The sequence below is a fragment of the Balaenoptera physalus genome, assembly GCF_965194825.1.
Source record: "Balaenoptera physalus genome assembly, chromosome: X".
Classification (NCBI taxonomy): domain Eukaryota; kingdom Metazoa; phylum Chordata; class Mammalia; order Artiodactyla; family Balaenopteridae; genus Balaenoptera; species Balaenoptera physalus.
The window spans coordinates 124,777,403-124,802,043 of NC_138903.1; the positions used below are offsets into that span (position 1 = coordinate 124,777,403).

The 24,641-nt window shown below is 38.8% G+C and overlaps 1 long non-coding RNA gene across 1 annotated transcript in view; it reads left to right on the forward strand.

Annotated features, from left to right (window-relative positions):
* LOC309652047 overlaps positions 1-24,641 on the forward strand; it is a 183,485-nt gene continuing 158,844 nt past the window's right edge. The window contains exon 1 of the long non-coding RNA XR_014258540.1: positions 1-7,576. This is a non-coding gene — a long non-coding RNA (uncharacterized lncRNA). The remainder of the gene's footprint in view (positions 7,577-24,641) is intronic.

Consider the following 24,641-nt stretch of genomic DNA (forward strand, 5'->3'; position numbering starts at 1 on the left):
GTGTGTGTGTGTGTGTGTATATATGTCAAAACTCAAAGTGCATACTATAAATTATTCCAGTTATGTTAATGATACCTCAGTAAAGTTTTTTTATAAAGCAATAGGTAGGACGTGGGGGGAAAAAATAACCCACGTAGGATAACAGAATTCCTGGATTCAAGGAAGAAAAGGGTGTGAAGATTAAGGAAAAGTTCAAATCATGCAACAACTATTAACTATAATGTACCAAGCACTTTGTTCTGCGTTTTTCTCAATCATTATATGCTCTTATGAAATCTTGCTTGTTTCCTGCAAATTACTTACATCAGTTCACATTAATAATTATACATTTATTAAACATGATTAATATCTGCCACTACCACTGATCTGTAGTATCTATGAGGATAAGTATTTTTATCCTTTTTTTTTTTTTTTTTTTTTCTTTAAACTATCATTTCCCAGTGTTAATCCACTGGCTGGCAATTTTCAGGTCAATAAATACTCACTGAAAGACTACTAGCCTTAGGTTCTCAAATATATATATAGGCTAGTCCCTGACCTCAAGAAGCTCATAGTCTTAGTTATCAAGTTTTATTAAATCCACAATTAGTAAGAAGAATGAGTTCTAAAAATCACACTTGAATTCATTAATAAGTTAGACTTTCATGGTATTAAAAAAAGAACAGTGATAAGACAGATAGATAATCAGATGTCCATCAAATGTTCTGTTGTGTGGATGCTACTGGATTGAAATTAAGTCCCTGTTTTAACTTCTGCAAAGCCAAAAAGCGTTCATATCAACACCACCTTGATAGTTTGACATGGCTGTTGCATTATCTGGACCAGATAAGCACAGGTTTGTAAGGTCAGGGGGAACTCATTTTTATCCCTATACGGGCATAACTCAGACACTGCAGGTTCGGTTCCAAACCACAGGCAGAGTCAACAAATTCAGACGAATTTGTTGGTTTCCCAGTGCACATAAAAGCTATGTTTACACTAGACTGTAATGAATTGAGTGTAAAATAACATTATGTCTAAATAAACACTGTACATACCTTAGTTTCAAAATACTTTATTACTAAAAAAAAAATGCTAACCATCATTTGGCAAAGCAGGGCTGCCACAAACCTTCAATATCTGCGAAGTGCCATAAAAGCAGGGTATGCCTGTAGTTGTTTTCTGAAGCCTGCTCTTTTAAGGTACTGGTATGTTCTCACAAATATATATAATTATTAAAACAGTACTGTCAAAATAAACAAGTAGAAGGAAAAGGTTGCCCTGTATGGCATTAGTCCTATTATACCTCATAGAATAACACAGCGTAGATCACAAGCATAGAAATACAGTGGACATGAAGGTTATTTCATCATGGAATCTTCACCAAAATCCTATCTCTGGAATTACATACTCTGGAATTTTACATCCTTTATGGCACTTCAGCTCGTTTCCTATTTTTTACTATTTTCCAACCTTTCTGGATGTATCTGTCAGGAAACATTAGGATATGCTGCAGTAACAAATGCCACCCCCTCAAAGTTTAATGGCATAAAACAACAAAGGTTTATTTCTCACACAATGTATCCATCAACATGGATATGGAGTTCTGATCCTCTGTATGACAGTAATAGCCTCACTCAGGGACCAGGCTGATGGCTCAACCACCATCCTGAGCATTGCTGCTCACTACAACAGAGTCAAAGATTTAAGCAAAATCTGTACTGTTTTAAAAGTTCTATCAATACACTGAAGCGGCATACGCTGCTTCCACTCGCACTCTACTGGCCAAATCCACTCATATGACCACTCCTGAGTTCACCATGGTTGGCATGTAGAAACCTTCCACAGAGCGAGGCCCTGGCTATTGGTGACCAGGAGCAGAGCTAACCACACTGAAGGTTCACCATATTTAATCAGATTCGGTTTACTCACTGAGCAGTTATTACAGCAGTAGAGCATGAAGAGGTTGTGCAGAATATGAACTAAGACTCTGGAGTATATCTGCTCAGGGTTTAATCCTGCCTCTGTCGCTGATCAGCTGTTTGATTTTGGCTACTTATCTTCTCTGTACACCCAATCCTTAATTTTTCAAAATGGGGATCGGAACAATACATACCTTGTAGAACCACTGTGAGTTTTAATGTATTGAATAGATAGTATATGTGATCCTCTTAGAAAAATATGTGAGACATAGTAAATGCTCAGTAAATTCTTGCTGGCATTATTCTTATTACTACTACTACTATGCCACTACTGCTACAACAACAACGTACTAGATATTGGCACACATCTCATTTAATCTAAATTTATTCCAAGATTTCTATGAGAGGTATTCATATGCTCATTTGACAGATGAGATAACAGAAGTCAAAGCAGTATTACAAGCAGAAAGATCTAATTATAAGCTCACATTTAGCAAAGCTGCAATTTGAACACAGATCTGCTAGACTACAGACCCTTTGCTAGTCTCTATGGCTTTAATATATTTATTGATATCCTATTGCTCAATACTTTACTTGGAACATAAATATTTATAATTTCTCCAACTGATTATCACACAGGCACTGTCATACTGTGCAGAACATTCTTTATAGCCAAAATCTGCAAGCCCTGCATTTTCACAGTTGCCACGTACAGTCTTTGATCATAAACACATAGGACAGACTTTCTTGCCTCCAAACCCAAGGAAAGCCCTGAAGCTGCAGGGATGGGAACTCAAGTACTTCCCTCTTTCTCCTCTTAATCCTGCACCCAGTACTCTAAGGACTTAAAAGTCTGTTGAATTTTTTTTTCTAAAATGATTTTATAGACCCCGACAATCCTTGTTACTAAGTGCCTGACTGGAGAAATTAGGTTTTACAGACATCTATTTTTCTTGCTTATATCAGGAGTATTCATTATGGTGTGCAAAGCCATAAATCCATCTTGCATATGACATATAACATTTATATTTCAAGATCAGCCTTAACTCAGTGTTGTTTTTGTTGTTACCATGTAGTAACTATTAACCCTCATTTATGCACTCAACATACAATAAAGCAACTACTTTGTATTTACAATGTTCAGTAAGATATATTCCCTGCTCTCAGAGAGCGTATAGTCTAGGGCAGCATGTATAATGAAGGGTTACAGCATCATAGCTATTTGAAGTGCTTGTTAAAATGTAGGATTCTGGGCCTCACCCAGCCTTACAGAATCCGAATCTCTCGGAATGGACCTCAAGAACATCTACGTGTTGCTAAGATCTCTCAAGTGATTTTGATGTAGAATACAGTGCAGAACCTATGGGTTAATGTCAAATTCATAAAATATCAGTATTGGTTTAGGTAAGGCCTCCTAGCTGAAAAATAACGTGGTGACCTTCTGGTATAACATAAAACTTCATTTTACACATGAGAAACCTGGGATCCAGAAAATGGCTTGTCCAAAGTCATTTGTCCTTCCTCTGGGCATATCCACAACTAAACGCTGGGTCTCATCATCCTAGGTTTTCCATGTAATTTATTGCCCAAACTGGGACAATTTTGAGAGGGAAAAGGGTGAACTATTATTAATAATTACACTGGGACGACAGACATAAATCGGAACTTTCCTGGGCAAACCAAGTCCTATGATCACCTTCCCTAATCCCCAAATTAATGTTTCATAATTCTGTATTCACATACAGGGTAACCTACAACCAAATGTTTTCCTTCTTTTAGAATCAATTTCTTACTGTCCAACACAGCCACTTATAAGTTCTCCCACTGGCACCCCCTGTCGACTTGAACTTAGTGGAAATGTATTTCCCTCTCTAACAAAGAAGAGATTTGACCCTGATCTTCCCATGTCACATGAGGGGTTCGTAGTAGAGTACAAGTTTTAAGAGTTCAGGCTCTGGAATCTTATATTTCTGAGTCTGGATCATAGCTGTACCAGATACTAGACGTGTGACCTTGAGAAACCTACTTAATCCTTCCGGGACTCAGTTTCCCCACTGCAAAGGTGTTGAGAGGGTTATTTTAATTAATGCAAGTAAAGTGATTGGAAGAATGGGTGATATAAATGGTAAGCACTTAGATATTCTTCCTAATTGTTGCTATTCATAAAACTTGCCAAGTTGATCTTTTAAACATTTTGGCCCCTCTAACTTGGTAGTTTCAAATCAGGCCAACCCAACTTTGAATTCCAACCTAACAATTACCTGTGTGTCCTTGGGCAAGTTACTTCCTAGCCCTAAAACCTCAGTTTTCTCAACTATAAAACAGGAATAATGCTACCACCTATCTTAGAGTCATGTTGTGACATTTAAAAATCATCACAAGTGATTTCCACAGAACCCTGAATAGTAGGCACCCAAATAAATATCAGATCCCATTATTCTGTTAACACTTTTGTTATTATACATCAATACTTGTCATACAGCTTTAAAATAAAAGGGAATTAAAAAGGACACAAAGTTTAGAATGTTTTATAAATATCCTTATTCAAAACCTAACTCTTAAGACTGGAGGCTTTTGTACACATATTTATTTTTCCTGTTGTATTTTCATAAAAACAATATCTGGCTTGCCCATTCCAAATTTTATTTTTAATAAGTGAAGTTGAACAAAGTTGAGTCTTCAGAATGTTACTCAAAATAAATGGCCAAATGTCCACCCTCATATGTGCAATAATATACTTTTTTGTTTGTTTTTGGCTTTGGAAAGGATGATACATAATTTAAGATTCATTTCAGAAGTACCAACCAAAAAGCATATCCCTCTGAAAACTACTAATCCTTTTATAATACTTGATATCAGCATAATCCACTTGCAACCAACTTTCTATCCTCTAAATATTTTAACATCACTAGTGAGATAATTAGAACTAGAAATTATAAATTTTTGAAACGTGCATTTTAAAAAATTTGACTACAACTCAAGGTCAATGAATGAGATCATTAACAAGCCCTCATTACTTAGCCGTGACCTCTAATGGTACTCATTTTTACTTTGCCTTTGGGGGTTTTAGTTGTGCTTATGCGACTGTGGTTTCTCATTACTTGAGTATCATACATGTCATTGTAAACATTAAAAATCTCATTCTGAGGAAAATTTCAAGAATGACATTAGGATGAGACCTGACCTTCAAAAGTTATACCATGTACTTGAGGCATTAGAATGATACACTGCTCCCAAAAGAGGGCGTGCTTCTGTGTGGGCACATAAGAATGTATGTGTGTATCCAATTCCATACTGTATGTCAAAGACATTTTAACCTTGAACACTGAGAAACCTGGGATCCAGAGAGTGGCTTGTCCAAAGTCATTTTTTATAACTATATTAGTAATTATCTGTTTGGCATATGAAACAGATAACTATATTAGTAATTAACTGTTTATCATATGAAACAGATAACTATATTAGTAATTATCTGTTTGGCATATGAAAATCTCATAGCTTATCCATTCTCAGTAATACATGCACTCGGTTGCTCTTCCAAGGATGGCGATGAGTTTGCACAAACAAATCCAGGGGTTCTGGCATGAACCCTTTTATGGAAAACATTTTTGGAAAACACTGGGCTCAGTTTAGATGTTCTGATCCTGGCTCTAAAATGAAGTTTCACCAAGTGCAAGGTTAAATGCTCCATATGACAATTTAACTACCATGTTTAAAACCTAAGATTTGTTCTTCATCGGCCCTAATTCTTACATCCATAAGGGATGCAGAAATGTCATTTTTTTGTTTTGGGATTCACATATGATTATCTCTTTTCTATACTTTTACTCCCAAGTTTAGGTATTGTTAAATTATAGTTACTAATGTGTTACTAATGTGTAATCAGCTCCCCCAAATTGACATTATCTCAAAGATTACAGGTATATTTTAAGCAAACTCTCACAACAATACTAAGCTTAGGTACTGGATAAAAAACACTTATTTAAAGAGTGTCATTGTTTTTTTTTGCCATTTTACCCAACCAAATATATGCTGTAGCAAGTGCAAGCAGAGTTGCAAGTCCTTGTCGTGACTGTTCTGCTTAAGAAGACTGGAGATGTTCATGAATATTTCATAGGAGCACATGGCCTTAGGAATTTCTAATTGCCAACATAATTTCTTGAATGGTAGAATACAGAAGTGATACATTAGAAGTAGAGGGCATTCTTAGAGGTTGCTATAGCACATATCTGCCATTTCTATTCTATAACCTTGAGCTATTAGTTGGAATAAACAAAGTTGCCATTCATCCAAAGAATTCCTGAGTACCTGCTATGTACCAGGTACTTTTCTAAGTGCTAAGGATAGAAAGAAGAAATGGATATAGTCATGAGCTTTGAGGTTACATCCAAGCTCATATTTCGTCAGTTTGAAAGATTTTACATCGCTTTTTATAAAACATTTCCCAGTCATACGATTATGTGTCAACTGTACTTCCTCTCCACTAGGAGTGGAATTCCCCTTAATTAAGGTTAAGACAATTATCTACAAGGAAATAACATTGTAAACGTTATTTCTTTCAATTCTTAAGTTTTAGAAATCTTGGATGGATTTAAAATTGTGTTTCCTCATCTGGCTCCTTCTCTCTGCCAGTTTGTGTCTTGATCTTATTCTAATCGCTATCTGCTTCTTTTCCCTCCCTCACCAGTCCTGGTACAAGCATGGCTTTGGCGTGCTTTACTTATTCTCGAGAATTCCAACTTGGCCAGATGTTTCCTCAGCTTGTCTTTTAGACTCTGGGCTGGATTTCGGTCCAGATTTCACACTAAGTAATGTCACCCAGAGAATATGCTAGAACCCCAATAGAAAAATAATCAACAGGTCATGACTAGAAAGCAAAAAAGATTAAGGACCAAAAAAATGATGTTGATAAATTCCCACCCTTTGCTGGAAAATTTATTTTACTTTTTAATCCTGACTTGTGTGCCATAAGAGACAGTTTGCATTTGGATTAGTGTTTTGTTAGTAAAATTTCAATAGAGTTATCATGACATTATATGCTTAATGCATTTACATTATTAGGTCATGTAGATCTTTAGATGGTCAATAGTAAATATAGTCAATAGTAAATGAATATCAAGAAGTAATATAAGCTGTAGTAAAGATCAAATCTGAAGTATGTCTACATTTATTGACCCTTGACCCAGAAAACAATTTCTGTCTTTAAAGAAAATCATATTCATTTCAGGTTTAAGATAAGAATAGGAATATCAGTGCAATGAGATATTGCCCTTAGAATCAGGAGTCTAAACTGTTCACAGTGAAGACACTGAACAAGTCAAATAATAAAACACCCCTCCGAGTATTTGTTCCCATACCTCAAAACAGAGCTAGGCTTACTGAAGAGCAGGAAGAGGTCTGTAATACTTCTGTAGGCTGCCATAAAAAACAAAAGAGGTCTTAACTTACCAGTCCGGCAAATACTAAAGAAACTGACAAACACAAGATATGCTGGTGGGGATTAAATTGGTATAACCCCTTTTGAGGCCAATTTTCAATATTCAAATTATTTAAAATTTGCATACACTTTGACCCTGCAACTCAACTTCCAGGATTGTAACTAAAGAATTTTAACACAATGGGCTTCCCTGCTGGTGCAGTGGTTAAGAATCTGCCTGCCAATGCAGGGGACACGGGTTCGAGCCCTGGTCCGGGATGATCCCACGTGCCGCAGAGCAACTAAGCCCGTGCGCCACAACTACTGAGCCTGCGCTGTAGAGCCTGCAAGCCACAACTACTGAAGCCCGCACATCTAGAGCCCATGCTCCACAACAAGAGAAGCCACTGCAATGAGAAGCCCATGCACGGCGACAAAGAGTAGCCCCCACTCGCCGCAACTAGAGAGAGCCCGTGCGCAGCAACAAAGATGCAACTCAGCCAAAAATAAAATTAATTAATTAAATTTTTTAAAAAAGAATTTTAACACAAAAGATTATGAAAAAGGAGTAAATGAATACCACCACAAAAAGTCATTAAATCACAAAGGAAGAAAGCAAGAGAGGAAAAAAAAACCAAACAGGATCTACAAAATAGACAACAATTAGCAAGTGGCAATTGTAAATCCCGACCTATCAAAAATTATTTAAATGTAAATGGATTAAATTCTCTAATAAAAAGATATATAGTAATCAAAACAATATGTTACAATAATAAAAGATACACAGACCAATAAAACAGAATGGAGAACCCAGAAATAAATCCACACATGTACGGTCAAGTAATATTTGACAGGGAGCCAATAATACTTGATGGGGAAAAGACAGTCTCTTCAGTACATGGTGCTGGGAAAATTGAATATCCACATGCAAAAAAATGAAACTGGACCTCTATTTTACACTGCTCACTCAAATTAACTAAAATGAATGAAAGACTTAAATGTAAGACCTGAAACTGTAAAACTGCTAAAAGGAAACTTAGGGCAAAAAGCTCCATGACATTGGTCTCAGCAATCATTTTTTTGGATATTACACCAAAAGCACAAGCAAAAAAAGCAAAAATAAATGAGACTACATCAAACTAAAAAGCTTCCACACAGCAGAAAAGAAAAATCAACAAATGAAAAGACAACCTAAGGAATGGGAGAAAATATGTACAAATCACATCTGTTAAGAAGCTAATATGTAAGGAACTCATACAACTCACGAGCAAAAAAAAAAAAAGACATTAAAAAATGGGCTGAGGACCTATACAGACGGTTTTCTAAAGAAGATAAATTGATAACAGGTAGATGAAAAGGTGCTCAACATCACTAATCATTAGGGAAATTCAAATCAAAACCACAATGAGATCTCACCTCACACCTGTTAGAATGGCTATCGACAAGAAAACAAGATATAACAAGCACTAGAAAGGATGTGGATCAAAGGGAATCCTTAGGGACTGTTGGTGGGAATGTAAATTGGTACAGCCACTATGGAAAACAGTATGGAGGTGCCACAAAAAATTCAAAATGAAATTACTATGCGATACAGAAATTCCACTTCTGGGAAAGGAAGGAAATGAAATCATTATCTCAAAGAGATATCTGCACCCCCATGTTCACTGTAGTATTATTTATAACAGTCAAGATTGGAAACAACCTAAGTGACAGTCTATGGACGGACAGATGAAAAAACTGTGGTGGTGTATGTATACACACACACACACATATATACATACAGTTGACCCTTGAACGATGCAGGGTTTAATCCGTGTATAACACAGTTGGCCCTCCATATCCATGGATTCAACCAACAACAAACCATATAGTACTGAAAAATATCCGTGTAAAGTGGACCCGAGCAGTTCAAACCTGCATTGTTCAAGGGTCAACTGTACAATGGAATATTACTCAGCCATAAAAAAGAAGGAAATCCTGCCATTTTCAACAACATGGATGAACCTTGAGGGCATTATGCTAAGTGAAATAAGTCAGACATTAAAAGAAAAATATTTTATGATCTCACTTTTATGTGGAATCTAAAACAGATGAGCTCATAGAAACAGTAGATTAGCAGTTGCCAGAGGCGGCGGTGTGGGGGAAACGGGTGAAGACAGTCAAAGGGTACAAACTTCCAGTAATAAGATGAGTAAGTTCTGTGACTCTACTGCACAGCATGGTGACTACAGTTAACAATACTGTACTGTATACTTGAAAGTCGCTGAGCAAGACAGTAAAATTTCTTAACACACACACACAAAAAGGCAACCATGTAAGGGAGTGGATGTGGTAACTAACCTTACTGTGGTAATCATTTCACGATATATACGTATATCAAATTATCATGTTGTACACCTTAACTTATACAATATTATTTATATCTCAGTAAAGCTGGAAGAATTATACTTCAAAGCAGGTGTTTATTTCCTCCTGAGGCAATTAATCCTAAAACTTCTTTAGGAATTAGTTTCCTTTCTCTACACTCTAGGAAGAGTATGATCTATATGGGAAAAGAGACAAAATGGTATAAATACGTTGCAAGCTACTGCCTGGTCCTGGGCTCTACAGAAGTTTCTGAGCTCGACAAAGGATTTATTGTTTTGCTGCCAGCGTTGTCAGTGGAACTTTGTGCAGAATGAAAATGAATGCTAGCCCATTTGATTCTTGCCCTAAAATCAATGTTTAGTTAGTTGATGGCCAAAGTTTGAAGAACATTCAGATCATTCTAATCTAACCTATTTCCCTTAATAGTGAAAATCCAGCCCAGAGAAGTCTCTTATGCAAGAGCACGGAGTAGATCAGTAACTGACCTAAAAATTGAATATATTTGTTTCAATTCTAATTGAGCTCATTTCCCGCCCCACCCCCACCCCACCATGGTATCTGTATTTCTCACTAATTTTAATCACGCACCAACATGTACTCACCACAAGGGCACACGCCTGGCTTTAATAATTTTACGTAATAACATATTATAGCACAGGGTGGTCACAAAGCAGATGTTTGCTAAAACATTATCTAAATAAAAGAGCTACCCCCAGAGAGGTGGTAACTAAAAGAGGTGATAAAGGGACAGACAGAAAATCCGAGTTTGAGCCTTGGGTATGTTCCCAGCTGGAGAGTAGGCCGACAAGGAAGAGCTAATGAAGTGGCCAAAGGAGGAGAAAGAGTATACCATGTTCTCAAGGAATCCAAGTTAGGAACCTGAAGAACTCCTAGTTTATACAGCCCTGGACGGCAAGGACCCAACATCATCACATTTGACTCATATAACCCCTAAGCCTCCCAGACCTACATCACAGCCAATTTACGTTGTGAAGAGAAATTTCTTTTCACAGGCAAATATTTGAACTGTTTGATGACTATCCTAACAAAACTGTAAGTTATACCAAGACTCTTCCAACGTAAGCAACTCAAAACGCTTTCCACCGTGCTGCCACCGCCATGAGTGAGAGAATGTTCAGTAAGCATTTCTTGACACTGATAAGAAAAGGTGTCTCGGAATACTGTGTGCTCACGCAGACATTACATGAACGAGCCTGAGGCATGTAATGATCAAGATACATTTGGCCAGATTAATAACTGAGGTAGCAGAATCTTCCCCAAAGCTCTCTAGGGTCACACCAAATGGATTCCTTCCAGGAGAAGTTTGGCCTTGGCCTCGATTATGGTGTAGCACACTATGGATTAAGTAGTAAGACTGCTATTGCTGCTGGTAATAAACCAACTAGGACTCATTTGCGAATGTAGTATTTCAAGATAGAGTAATTAGGTTCCAACTAAAAACGACATTTAAGGTTATTATTTCTGGGTTCTAGCCATTTCCCTCTATGTGGAAAACAGATGATTTGTTTCCCAAAAAGGTCGAGTTGAGAAAAATACATTGTTGACCTTCCTCAAAATTACAGGAGGAAATGCAGAATATCCTTACCTTCCGCTCCTCACTGCTGGTAGCCAGCTTTAAGAGTAAGCAGATCTCCTGATGCTAATAAACTGAAATTAGACACAAAGCCCATCAACTACCGTGTTTATGAATCTAATGTAAGCTACATGAAATTCAAGAATATCTCCTTCAGTGAGCTATCCAATGTAAACAATATGCATCTTTTTCACTATTTTCATTTAAAATCTTTTGACATCAACCATTTCATTAATACAAGAAACACACCAACTGAACGGACATGGTGTAAATTTTTTGGATAGAGACATACCATTACATAAATTAATTAAATTTCCAGTGACATGCAATCTGAAAGACTGGTGAAGTAGTGTTTACAGTGAACATATTCCACAAGGATTTGGCTCAATTGTATATCATCTGACACTTTGGAAATAAATTCCTTGTTAAGTTGAAAGTGATAAATTTGGTTTATGGTAATTATACATAGACCATATAACTAAAATGTAATAACATTTCAACTCTTAAAAATGGGTTCTATTTGAGATTTTATTGTGGCAACTTGGAGATACCATGAAATATAAACTTATTTTTAATAATTTCCTAAAAATTCTAATTAAGGGGAGAACATGGAAACCTCAGACGACTGAATAGGGCATATAGAACAGAGAGATAAAAGACTTCTTAATACTATGAAAATACCTCACTGTGACCCCTATTACCCGTATATTACATAGAGGAGAAGAACTGCATAAAACATAGTTGTTGTTTTTTTAAATAACAGCTAATCCAAAAATAATTCACACTTATATTCTGGGAATTCACAACTTTCCAAGTAAAATATTGAACTAGAACTTAAAGAAAACCTTTAGGGACAAAATGTCAATTCGTTTTAACGGTTATTGAATACGTACCAGGAGCTCAGAAGGCTCTGGAGGTATAAAGAACAGTAAGATCAAGATTTCTGCCCCTGAAAACAGCAGTCATGAAGGAAGTCAGATGTGTAAACAAGTTTTTAAAGAAAATGTGATGACTGCTATACTCCTCAGAGGCACGTAGTGCCATGAGGGCACAGATGAGGAATTAATTAATTCAACATGGTTTGAGGGATCCAGCGGAAGCTACAGCGAGAAAAGACCCTAAATCAGACTTCAGAAATGAGCTCACCAGGTGGGGAAGCATGAAGAGGGCATTCTAGGAGTACGACATCATGATCAAAGACCTAGGAGGACTTCGTGTGCTTGCACAAGAGCATGGCAGGAGCTGAGGACATTTATTCTCAAACCAGAGTATGAAAATCAATCCCATCAGAATCTCCTATGGAGTTAAACGAAAACAAAAAGATTCTTCAGTCCCACTCATAAAGTTTGTTTCACGAAGACTGGGATAGGGCTTAAGAAACTCTTTAAAATCTTCTGAGCTGATTTAATGCCGAGTATTTTTGATTCGGTAGATCTAGATTGGTCTCTGGACCATATGGCAGAGACACTGGCTTAGAGTGTTGGGGGCAGAGAGGTGGAGAGACTAGCATTGAGGCTGTAAACCTAGATCAAGAGGAAAATGTGGGAGATTTCTTATTTCACAGTAAATAGTCTGGTCTTTATTTTGTGACAATGGAAAGTTACCAAAAAGGAAGTGGCTTAAAAAGACAACTAGTTATTTAGCTCACAATTCTGCAGATTGGCTCAGCTGGCTGTTTTCTCCCTCAAGCATCTGGGTACAGATGTGGCTCAGGTAAGCAGCTTTGCTGATCTGTGCTAGCGCTCCAGCCTCTGGTGCTTCAGCTAGAACGAAGGGACCGACTCAGCTCTGCCCCAGGGGGTCTCTCCTCTTCTAGGAGGCTAGCCCAGGCTTGCTCACGTCACAGGGACTGGATTCCAAACCAAAAAGTGGAAATGCTTGAGGACTCTTGAACCTAGGATTGTAACTGACACAGCATTCAAATCTTCCATGTTCTATTGGTCAAAATAAGCCGCAAATCCACACCGGATTTAAGGGCTGTGGAGGTAGATGACCTCTTGATGGGAGTGAAGGGGAGCAGAATTGGCAACTATAAAAACCAGCTTCTTTGGCATAAGGATTATCTTGAGCAGGTTATTTTTAAAGACAGCAGACAAAGGAAAAGCTCTGAAAACAGTAGAAGTTACCCTTTTGTAAGAGATCTTTATATTTACAAGGGAAATCTCCATTTGTAAGGGTGTAGGAGGGCTAAATGTCTGGAAACTATCAGTGGAGAAGGCAAAAACTTAGCCATAGATCTGCCTTACTCTCATTTACTGTGCTTTTCCTGGTCACCTACCATAACTGCCTCCCATGTAACACTCCAACATCTTCAGTCTTCAGCTGGAAATAGTACTTAAGGTGACAGCTTGGGAATTATTCAGTTTCAAGGAGGTATTCAGTTATCCTGGGTGTCTCCCATGTATACAGGAGGTTTATATGTTATTAAACTTCTGTTTTTGTCCTGTCAACCTATCTTATTACAGAGGCTTCTCAGCCAAGAACCTAGAAGGGTAGAAGGAAACTTATTTTTCCTCCCCTACAGTTGGAACTGCAAAGTCAGATTGTAAAGGGGCACGGGGTCAAGGCGAGTAACAGATCAGAGGCACCACTGCCCATCAATTCACCACTGAAGTCACCACAGGTCTTTTTGTTCCGTTTCTCCTCATTCTCATACATAAATCGCCTAGTAGGGCCTCTGGCACAAGTTAGGAACTCAGTAGACGGCTGCCACTTTTTCCTCTCCCTTATTAAACAGGATAGAGATGTTAGCATAGCAATGTTTCCGGAAGATTCCACTGACAGTGCCGTCGAAAATCAATTACTAGTAGTGGAGACTAGAGACAGAAAATTATCTCATATTTTAGCAATAAGCCAAGAGAAAGGTAAGAATAATGAAGATTGAAGCCACAGCAATGGAAAAGGAGAGAATGGAGTTGAGAACTATTTTGTAGGAATATCCAACTGGTCAGTATAGCAGAGTGGCTGAGAATATGAACTTCGGATTCAGGTAGATCTATGTTCACATGCTAACCATGTCACCTTGATCAAATCATTTAATTTACCTAACCTCCAATTTCTTTATCTGTAAGATGAGAATAAGAGTAGTCCCACCTTATCTTGGTTACTGATTTGTGATTAAGTGATCTATAATTGAACCTTGATAATTATCATGATTGAATTGCATCATGGAGGTAAGGATATGGACATAGGCTTTGGCACAAGGCTTGAAGACTGGAATTGGGAGGTGACCAAGGAAGCGATCAAGGATGACTCGGGTATCTTAGTTGCACAACTGGTTACAGGGCAGAGCCATTTCTGGATATTAGGGAAATAAAGAAAAGCAGTGATTGTGAAGAGGAATACACATCAGTAGTATGGACTTGTGAGATATCCATGTGGAAATGTCTATAGCTCCGCAGACACTGGGAGGGACAAATAGCCCTCCTAACAGGTAACAGGGCTAGAGAAGTACATAATATACCACAGGGAAAGCATACAGAACAGTATTTCAACTTTTTCTTTTAAACCAATGATCCTTTCTAATAGACATAGTTATCTATTGCTTCCCACTTACTGCCTCTGTATCTGTTTCATCTTCTCACCAATATAGGTATACACTCTGCTTTCCTATGGTAGTTTGTTTTCTATTTATCTGCAACAGCCAAAAAGTCTGATACCTTATGACTAATGAGAAAATTTACACGAAATATGCTGAGATAATTTAAACACCAGACGGCACATGAGTTCATATACAAAGCGGAAGTATTATTACAAATAAGATTGACAAGATCCTTTATATTTTGAAGGAAAAAACTGTGTGTCACTTCCTATTATAAATATGTTACATGGGTTTTGTGGTCACCACACATCTTGAGGTTAAAGGTTTCATTTCTGGAAGTTATTATTTTCCTGTTTCTAAATAACCTTTAGCAGTAAAAACAAAGAGAAGTTTACACTTGAATTAGACCTTTGCCTCAAAACTGGTTAGTCTCCAATGGAGTTCTGTGTTCGGTGTGCTTCCCAGATCGTTGGATGGTAAATGTTCTGGGCTCCCCTTTTCCTTCCCTCACTTAGCTTGCCCGACAAGGGCAGGCCACACAGGGCTTTGAATTCTCTAAATATTTATATCAACAAGATTATTTCATCTCGAGGTTTCTCATCGTATATCACTGTCACTTACACTTTCTTTTGATTTTAGCCAAGGCTGAATCAAAGTGTTTTTTAAAGATTAATACCTTCTATTTCCCACTAGAAAATTTTAAGATATTAAGTTATAGATTTTCTTCCTATATTCCCCCTCTCACTAACCTCCATTCAAACAGATAATATACTCTGTGTTTCACGTTCTTACAAAACAGACGTGCCTCTGCTGAGAGCCGGTACAGCTTGCTGGGCTCCCTGCTTGAAGGAAATAAATAGCAATTGTGTAGAAGAAACTGTGACACAGGGGCTTCCCCCAAGACTAAAAGAGTGATTCCCTCCAGGGATGGAGGAAGGAGAAAACCCAATGGGTCAGTTAAAGCAGATCTGTGCCCGCTACTCTTAATGGCACCTCAGGAATATAGCAGGATCTCAGAACTAATGGTTACATGGTACAGGAAGCTGGATCGGGGCCTGGGGTTCCAAAAACACAGCGGCAATACAGCAGAGAGCCCTTACACACGTGGAACTTCCGTGGCCTTGAATGAAGGCCTATTGGCACTAACCATGTCGGGGCAGAGGTCAGAGCCTCTTCATCCTTTTTCCCATTATCATGGAAGTCTCTGGAACTCTGGTGCCAAGACAAGGTTGAAGACGGGACATCCAAAAATACCAGTGACAGAATATCTCACCAAATTAGTGGGATGAGTGTCCAGGATGCAAAGAAAGTTGATCAAAAGGGAAAAGACAGTGAAGTTTCTGTCAAGTTGGTGAACAGAGACTCACACCCACAAATGAACTTTAGGTAGTTTGTGTCATGAAAATAGCATTTAAGTTTTTCAAAATGAAATATTATTTCATTCCTGAATGAACCTTTGCAAACTGTACATGCTACCAACCTGTGGCCCTGACATTCTGATACCGTCCCTTCCCAAATCCTTGCCACTTCGAAGACCCAAGAACAGAACTTAGGGCAACAGCAAAATCCAAGGTTACAAGCAGAGGGCACATAGTTTGAAAAAGAAGATCAGTCAGAGAAATTCAGCCAGAGATTAAGTAATTAGCGCCTGCTTCTGCTTAAATTTTGCTGATGGCAGGAGCCTTCCTCAAGTTCCCAGCAACTGCAGTGCATGAGGGAGTACCTGTGTGGAGGGGAAGGTGGGGAGACTCACATACACACGGTTTTCATGGTGTTTGTGGGCAGCAAAGGAGTCTGGAAGGTTCCCACGATTCTAAAGTAGAGGACACAGGGTTAGTTGAGGGCAAGAGCTGTCATGCCAACCATTTAGGCCCTAAGCTGACTGATGGAGCATGCCCCCAGAGAGGGGTGCCACCCGTGTACGGCGAGGACCGGGGCTCCAGAGACAATGCCCCTCTGAAGATCCTCCACGCAAGGCTCTGGAACAAAGATGAAAGCTGCTCCAAGAAACCACACGAACAATCTACGTAGAAGCCACATTATTTGCAGAAATTACCAACATGTGGTTCAAGAATACGAGAGCATGCCCTCTGTCCTGCCGCCATCAGAGGACCATACAGCCAACTCTAGACATCAGCTGCCCCAGAATCCAGTCGAGGGCAAGACGTTAACATTAGCAGTAGGAGGAAGACCAAATGGACTGAGTGAGAACAGCTGCCCTCCCCCACACACATTTTAAAAATGGAACCCCACTATACATACTGTTTTGTCAACTATTTCCCCCTGTGTACCATGAGCACATGGCAATGCTGAAATATACACACTTGTAGCAAATCATTTTTGAGAACTCCGTAAAATTCACTGACTAGAGGTAACATTATTTAACCAATCCCCATTTGGGGAAAATATTTTTCGCTTTATTAAGTGTTTTTTTTTTCCCTTAACAATTGTATCCCATTATAGAGAGCATTATACACACGAGATTCTTTTTTTTTTTTATACAGCAGGTTCTTATTAGTCATCCATTTTATACATATTACTGTACATATGTCAATCCCAATCTCCCAATTCATCACACCACCACCACAACAACCCCCCACTGCTTTGCCCCCTTGGTGTCCATACGTTTGTTCTCTACATCTGTCTCTCTAATTCTGCCCTGCAAACCAGTTCATCTGTACCATTTTTCTAGATTCCACATACATGCATTAATATACGATATTTCTTTTTCTCTTTCTGACTTACTTCACTTTGTATGACAGTCTCTAGGTCCATCCACGTCTCTACAAATGACCCAATTGCGTTCCTTTATACAGCTGAGTAATATTCCATTGTATATATGTACCACCTCTTCTTTATCCATTCGTCTGTCGATGGGCATTTAGTTTGCTTCCATGACCTGGCTATGGTAAATAGTGCTGCAATGAGCATTGGGGTGCATGTGTCTTTTAGAATTCTGGTCTTCTCTGGGTATATGCCCAGTAGTGGGATTGCTGGGTCATATGGTAATTCTATTTTTTTTTTTAATTTTATTTTATTTATTTATTTATGGCTGTGCTGGGTCTTCGTTTCTGTGCGAGGGTTTTCTCTAGTTGCGGCAAGTGGGGACCACTCTTCATCGCGGTGCACGGGCCTCTCACTATCGCGGCCTCTCTTATTGCGGAGCACAGGCTCCAGACGCACAGGCTCAGTAATTGTGGCTCATTGGCCTAGTTGCTCCGTGGCATGTGGGATCCTCCCAGACCAGGGCTCGAACCCGTGTCCCCTGCATTGGCAGGCAGATTCTCAACCAATGCGCCACCAGGGAAGACCTCTATTTTTAGTTTTTTAAGGAAACTCCACACTGTTCTCCATAGTGGCTATATCAATTTACATTCCCACCAACGGTGCAAGAGGGTTCCCTTTTCTCCACACCCTCTCCAGGATTTGTTGTTTGTAGATTTTCTGATGAAGCCCATTCTAACTGGTGTGACGTGATACCTCATTGTAGTTTTCATTTGCATTTCTCTAATAATTAGTGACATTGAGCAGCTTTTCATGTGCTTCTTGGCCATCTGTATGTCCTCTTTGGGGAAATGTCTATTTAGGTCTTCTGCCCATTTTTGGATTGGGTTGTTTGTCTTTTTAATACTGAGCTGCATGAGCTGTTTATATACTTTGGAGATTAATCCTTTGTCCGTTGATTCATTTGCAAATATTTTTAACCATTCTGAGGGTTGTCTTTCCGTCTTCTTTGTAGTTTCCTTTGCTTTGCAAAGGCTTTTAAGTTTCATTAGGTCCCATTTGTTTATTTTTGTTTTTATTTCCATTACTCTACGAGGTGGATCAAAACAGATCTTGCTGTGATTCATGTCAAAGAGTGTTCTTCCTATGTTTTCCTCTAGGAGTTTGAAAGTGTCTGGTCTTACATTTAGGTCTCTAATCCATTTTGAGTTTATTTCTGTGTATGGTATTAGGGAGTGTTCTAATTTCATTCTTTTACATGTAGCTGTCCAGTTTTCCCAGCACCACTTGTTGAAGAGACTGTCTTTTCTCCATAGTATATCCTTGCCTCCTCTGTCATAGATTAGTTGACCATAGGTGCGTGGGTTTTTCTCTGGGCTTTCTATCTTGGTCCATTGATCTATGTTTCTGTTTTTGTGCCAGTACCATATTGTCTTGATTACTGTAGCTTTGTAGTATAGTCTGAAGTCAGGGAGCCTGATTCCTCCAGCTCGGTTTTTTTCCCTCAAGACTGCTTTGGCTATTCAGGGTCTTTTGTGTCTCCATACAAATTTTAAGATTTTTTTGTTCTAGTTCTGTAAAAAAAAAATGCCATTGGTAATCTGATAGGGATTGCATTGAATCTGTAGATTGCTTTGGGTAGTACAGTCATTTTCACAATATTGATTCTTCCAATCCAAGAACATGGAATATCTCTCCACCTGTTGGTATCATCTTTAATTTCTTTCAACAATGTCTTCCAGTTTTCTGCATACAGGTCTTTTGTCTCCCTAGGTAGGTTTATTCCTAGGTATTTTATTCTTTTTGTTGCAATGGTAAATGGGATTGTTTCCTTAATTTCTCTTTCAGATTTTTCATCATTAGTGTATAGGAATGCAAGAGATTTCTGTGCATTAATTTTGTATCTTGCAACTTTACCAAATTAATTGATTAGCTCTAGTAGTTTTCTGGTGGCACCTTTAGGATTCTCTATATATAGTATTGTCATCTGCAAACAGTGACACTTTTACTTCTTCTTTTCCAATTTGTATTCCTTTTATTTCTTTATCTTCTCTGATTGCCGTGGCTAGGACTTCCAAAACTATGTTGAATAACTGTGGTGAGGGTGGACATCCTTGTCTTGTTCCTGATCTTAGAGGAAATGCTTTCAGTTTTTCACCATTGAGAATGATGTTTGCTGTGGGTTTGTCGTATATGGCCTTTATTATGTTGAGGTAGGTTCCCTCTATGCCCACTTTCTGGAGTGTTTTTATCATAAATGGGTGTTGAATTTTCTCAAAAGCTTTTTCTGCATCTATTGAGATGATCATATGGTTTTTATTCTTCAATTTGTTAATATGGTGTATCACACTGATTAACTTGTGTATATTGAAGAATCCTTGCATCCCTGGGATAAATCAAACTTGATCGTGGTGTATGATCCTTTTACTGTGCTGTTGGATTCTGTTTGCTAGTATTTTGTTGAGGATTTTTGCATCTATATTCATCAGTGATATTGGTCTGTAATTTCCTTTTTTTGTAGTATCTTTGTCTGGTTTTGGTATCAGGGTGCTGGCGGCCTCATAGAACGAGTTTGGGAATGTTCCTTGCTCTGCAATTTTCTGGAAGAGTTTGAGAAGGATGGGTGTTAGCTCTTCTCTAAATGTTTGGTAGAATTCCCCTGGGAAGCCATCTGGTCCTGGACTTTTGTTTGTTGCAAGATTTTTAATCACATTTTCAATTTCATTACTTGTGATTCATCTGTTCATATTTCCAATTCTTCCTGGTTCAGTCTTGGAAGGTTATACTTTTCTACGAATTTGTCCATTTCTTCCAGGTTGTCCATTTTATTGGCATAGAGTTGTTTGTAGTAGTCTCAGAATGCTTTGTATTTCTGTGGTGTCTGTTGTAACTTATCTTTCATTTCTAATTTTATTGATTTGAGTCCTCTCCCTCTTTTTCTTGATGAGTTTGGCTAATAGTTTATCAATTTTGTTTATCTTCTCAAAGAACCAGCTTTTAGTTTTATTGATCCTTGCTATTGTTTCTTTGTTTCTATTTCATTTATTTCTGCTCTGATCTTTAAGATTTCTTTCCTTCTACTAACTTTGGGTTTTGTTTGTTCTTCTTTCTCTAGTTCCTTTAGGTGTAAGGTTAGATTGTTTGAGATTTTTCTTGTTTCTTGAGATAGGCTTGTATAGCTATAAACTTTCCTCTTAGAACTGCTTTTGCTGCATCCCATAGGTTTTGGATCATCATGTTTTCATTGCCATTTGTCTCTAGATATTTTTTGATTTCCTCTTTGATTTCTTCAGTGATCTCTTGGTTATTTAGTAACGTATTGTTTAGCCTCCATGTGTTTGTGCTTTTTACGTTTTTTTCCCTATAATTGATTTCTACTCTCATAGTGTTGTGGTCAGAAAAGATGCCTGATATGATTTCAATTTTCTTAAATTTACTGAGGCTTTATTTGTGACCCAAGATGTGATCTATCCTGGAGAATGTTCTGTGGCACTTGAGAAGAAAGTGTAATCTGAGGTTTTTGGATGGAATGTCCTATAAATATCAATTAAATGTATCTGGTGTACTGTGTCATTTAAAGCTTATGTTTCCTTATTAATTTTCTGTTTGGATGATCTGTCCATTGGTGTAACTGAGATGTTAAAGTCCCCCACGATTATTGTGTTACTGTCAATTTCCTCTTTTACATCTGTTAGCAGTTGCCTTATGTATTGAGGTGCTCCTATGTTGGGTGCACATATATTTCTAATTGTTATATCTTCTTCTTGGATTGATCCCTTGGTCATTATGTAGTGTCCTTCCTTGTCTCTTGTAACATTCTTTATTTTAAAGTCTATTTTATCTGATATAAGTATTGCTACTCCAGCCTTCTTTTGATTTCCATTTACATGGAATATCTTTTTCCATCCCCTCACTTTCAGTCTGAATGTGTCCCTAGGTCTGAAGTGGGTCTCTTGCAGACAGCATATATATGGGTCTTGTTCTTGTATCCATTCAGCAAGCCTGTGTCTTTTGGTTGGAGCATTTAATCCATTCACGTTTAAGGTAATTATTGATATGTATGTTCCTATTATCATTTTCTTAATTGTTTTGGGTTTGTTTTTGTAGGTTCTTTTCTTCTCTTGTGTTTCACACTTAGAGAACTTCCTTTTGCATTTGTTGTAGAGCTGGTTTGCTGGTGCTGAATTCTCTTAGCTTTTGCTTGTCTGTGAAGCTTTTGATTTCTCTATCAAATCTGAATGAGATCCTTTCTGTGTAGAGTAATCTTGGTTGTAGGTTCTTCCCTTTCATCACTTTAAGTATATCATGCCACTCCCTTCTGGCTTGTAGAGTTTCTGCTGAGAAATCAGCTGTTTACCTTATGGGAGTTCCCTTGTATGTTATTTGTCGTTTTTCCCTTGTTGCTTTCAATAATTTTTCTTTGTATTTAATTTTTGCCAATTTGATTACTATGTGTCTCAGCGTGTTTCTCCTTGGGTTTATCCTGTATGGGAGTCTGTGCACTTGCTGGACTTGGGTGGCTATTTCCTTTCCCATGTTAGGGAAGTTTTGGACTATAATCTCTTCAAATATTTTCTCTGGTCCTTTCTCTCTCTCTTCTCCTTCTGGGACCCCTATAATGCGAATGTTGTTGTGTTTAATGTTGTCCCAGAGGTCTCTTAGGCTGTCTTCATTTCTTTTCATTCTTTTTTCTTTATTCTGTTCTGCAGCAGTGAATACCACCATTCTGTCTTCCAGGTCACTTATCCGTTCTTTTGCCTCAGTTACCCTGCTATTGATTCCTTCTAGTGTATTTTTCATTTCAGTTATTGTGTTGTTCATCTCTGTTTGTTCTTTAATTCTTCTAGATCTTAGTTAAACATTTCTTGCATCTTCTCAATCTTTGCCTCCATTCTTTTTCCGAGGTCCTGGATCATCTTCACTATCATTATTCTGAATTCTTTTTCTGGAAGGTTGCCTATCTCCACTTCATTTAGTTGTTTTTCTGGGGTTTTATCTTGTTCCTTCATCTGGTACATAGCCCTCTGCCTTTTCATCTTGTCTGTCTTCCTGTGAATGTGGTTTCTGTTCCACAGGCTGCAGGATTGTAGTTCTTCTTGCTTCTGCTGTCTGCCCTCTGGTGGATGAGGCTATCTAAGAGGCTTGTGCAAGTTCCCTGATGGGAGGGACTGGTGGTGGGCAGAGCTGGCTGTTGCTCTGGTGGGCAGAGCTCAATAAAACTTTAATCCGCCTGTCTGCTGATGGATGGGGCTGGGTTCCCTCCCTGTTGGTTGTTTGGCCTGAGGCAACCCAACACTGGAGCCTACCTGGGCTCTTTGGTGGGGCTACTGGCAGACTCTGAGAGGGCTCACGCCAAGGAGTACTTCCCAGAGCTTCTGCTGCCAGTGCCCTTGTCCTCACAGTGAGACACAGCCACCCCCCGCCTCTGCAGAGACCCTCCAACACTAGCAGGTAGGTCCTGTTCAGTCTCCTATGGGGTCACTGCTCCTTCCCCTGGGTCCCGACATGCACACTACTTTGTGTGTGCCCTCCAAGAGTGGAGTCTCTGTTTCCCCCAGTCCTGTCGAAGTCCTGCAATCAGATCCCACTAGGCTTCAAAGTCTGATTCTCTAGGAATTCCTCCTCCTGTTGCCAGACCCCCAGGTTGGGAAGTCTGACATGGGGTCAGAACCTGCACTCCAGTGGGTGGACTTCTGTGGTATAAGTGTTCTCCAGTTTTTGAGTCACCCACCCAACAGTTATGGGATTTGATTTTACTGTGATTGCGCCCCTCCTTCCATCTCACTCTGGCTTCTCCTTTGTCTTTGGACGTGGGGTATCTTTTTTGGTGAGTTCCAGTGTCTTCCTTTCGATGACTGTTCAGCAGTTAGTTTCTATTCTGGTGTTCTTGTAAGAGGGAGTGAGAGCACGTCCTTCTACTCCGCCATCTTGAACCAATCTCCCACACTAGATTCTTGACAATAAATATTCAGAAGCAAAATTTTGGGGTCAGAGGGTGTGGGTAATTGCAAGATACACTGCTAAACTGCTTTATGACTCAGTCCTGTCAAAGGAGTTAGAGAGGGTCAACTTACTGGAACCTTCACCATCACTACATGTAGCAGGTACGCACTGCTGCCTAATACATTACCACAAATGTAATGGCTTAATACACACATTGATTATCTCACAGCTTGTGTTTGTCAGGCGTCTTAGCATCGTTCAGCCATTTTCTCTGCTTCAGAGTCTTACCAGCTATGATCAAGATGCCAGCTGGGCTGCCTTCTTACCTGGAGAAGAATCCACTTGGGAACTGACTCAGACTGGTGGCAGGATTCATTTCTACCCGGCTGGAAGGCTAGAGACATCTGTTTTCTTCAGCAAGAACCCTCCCTCAGCTCTTAGAGGCCTCCCAACAGTTCCCGGCCACGGGGCCCTCTGCATAAACAGTTCACAGCATGGCATCTTACTTTGTCAAAGGCAACAGCCTAAGACAGAGCCAGCTAGCTAGAGAGTCTTACATAACATTATGTAATCGCAGAGGTAACAGCCCATCATTGTTACCATATTCTATTGGTTAAAAGCGAGTCACATGTCCCACTCCAACTCTAGTGGAGGGTTTTCTACAATGGCGTGGACACCAGAAGGTAGGAGTCACTGGAGGTCACCTTCAAGTTTGCTCACCACACTAGATACTATCATTTGTTTTACTTTTACAAATTTAACACACACTAATCATTGTTTTAATCTGCACTCATTTTGCCTTGATTAGTAAAATAATTTTTAACAGAAAAACACGGTCAATATTAAATGCTGTTGTCACACACACAAAAGTAATAAATAACATAGAAAGCTCACAGCTCTAGCAGAAACTAACCATAAATTGCCTAGAGCACTTTCTGTACTGAATTTAAGATGACCAGGCATCGAAATCATATCAAGGGCACAGGGAGATCAGCTCGTTGCTTTGTGACCATCTAGAAGGGTGGGATAGGGAGGGTGGGAGGGAGACGCAAGAGGGAGGGGATATGAGGATACAGGTATACATATAGCTGATTCACTTTGTTAGACAGCAGAAACTAACACACCATTGTAAAGCAATTATACACCAATAAAGAC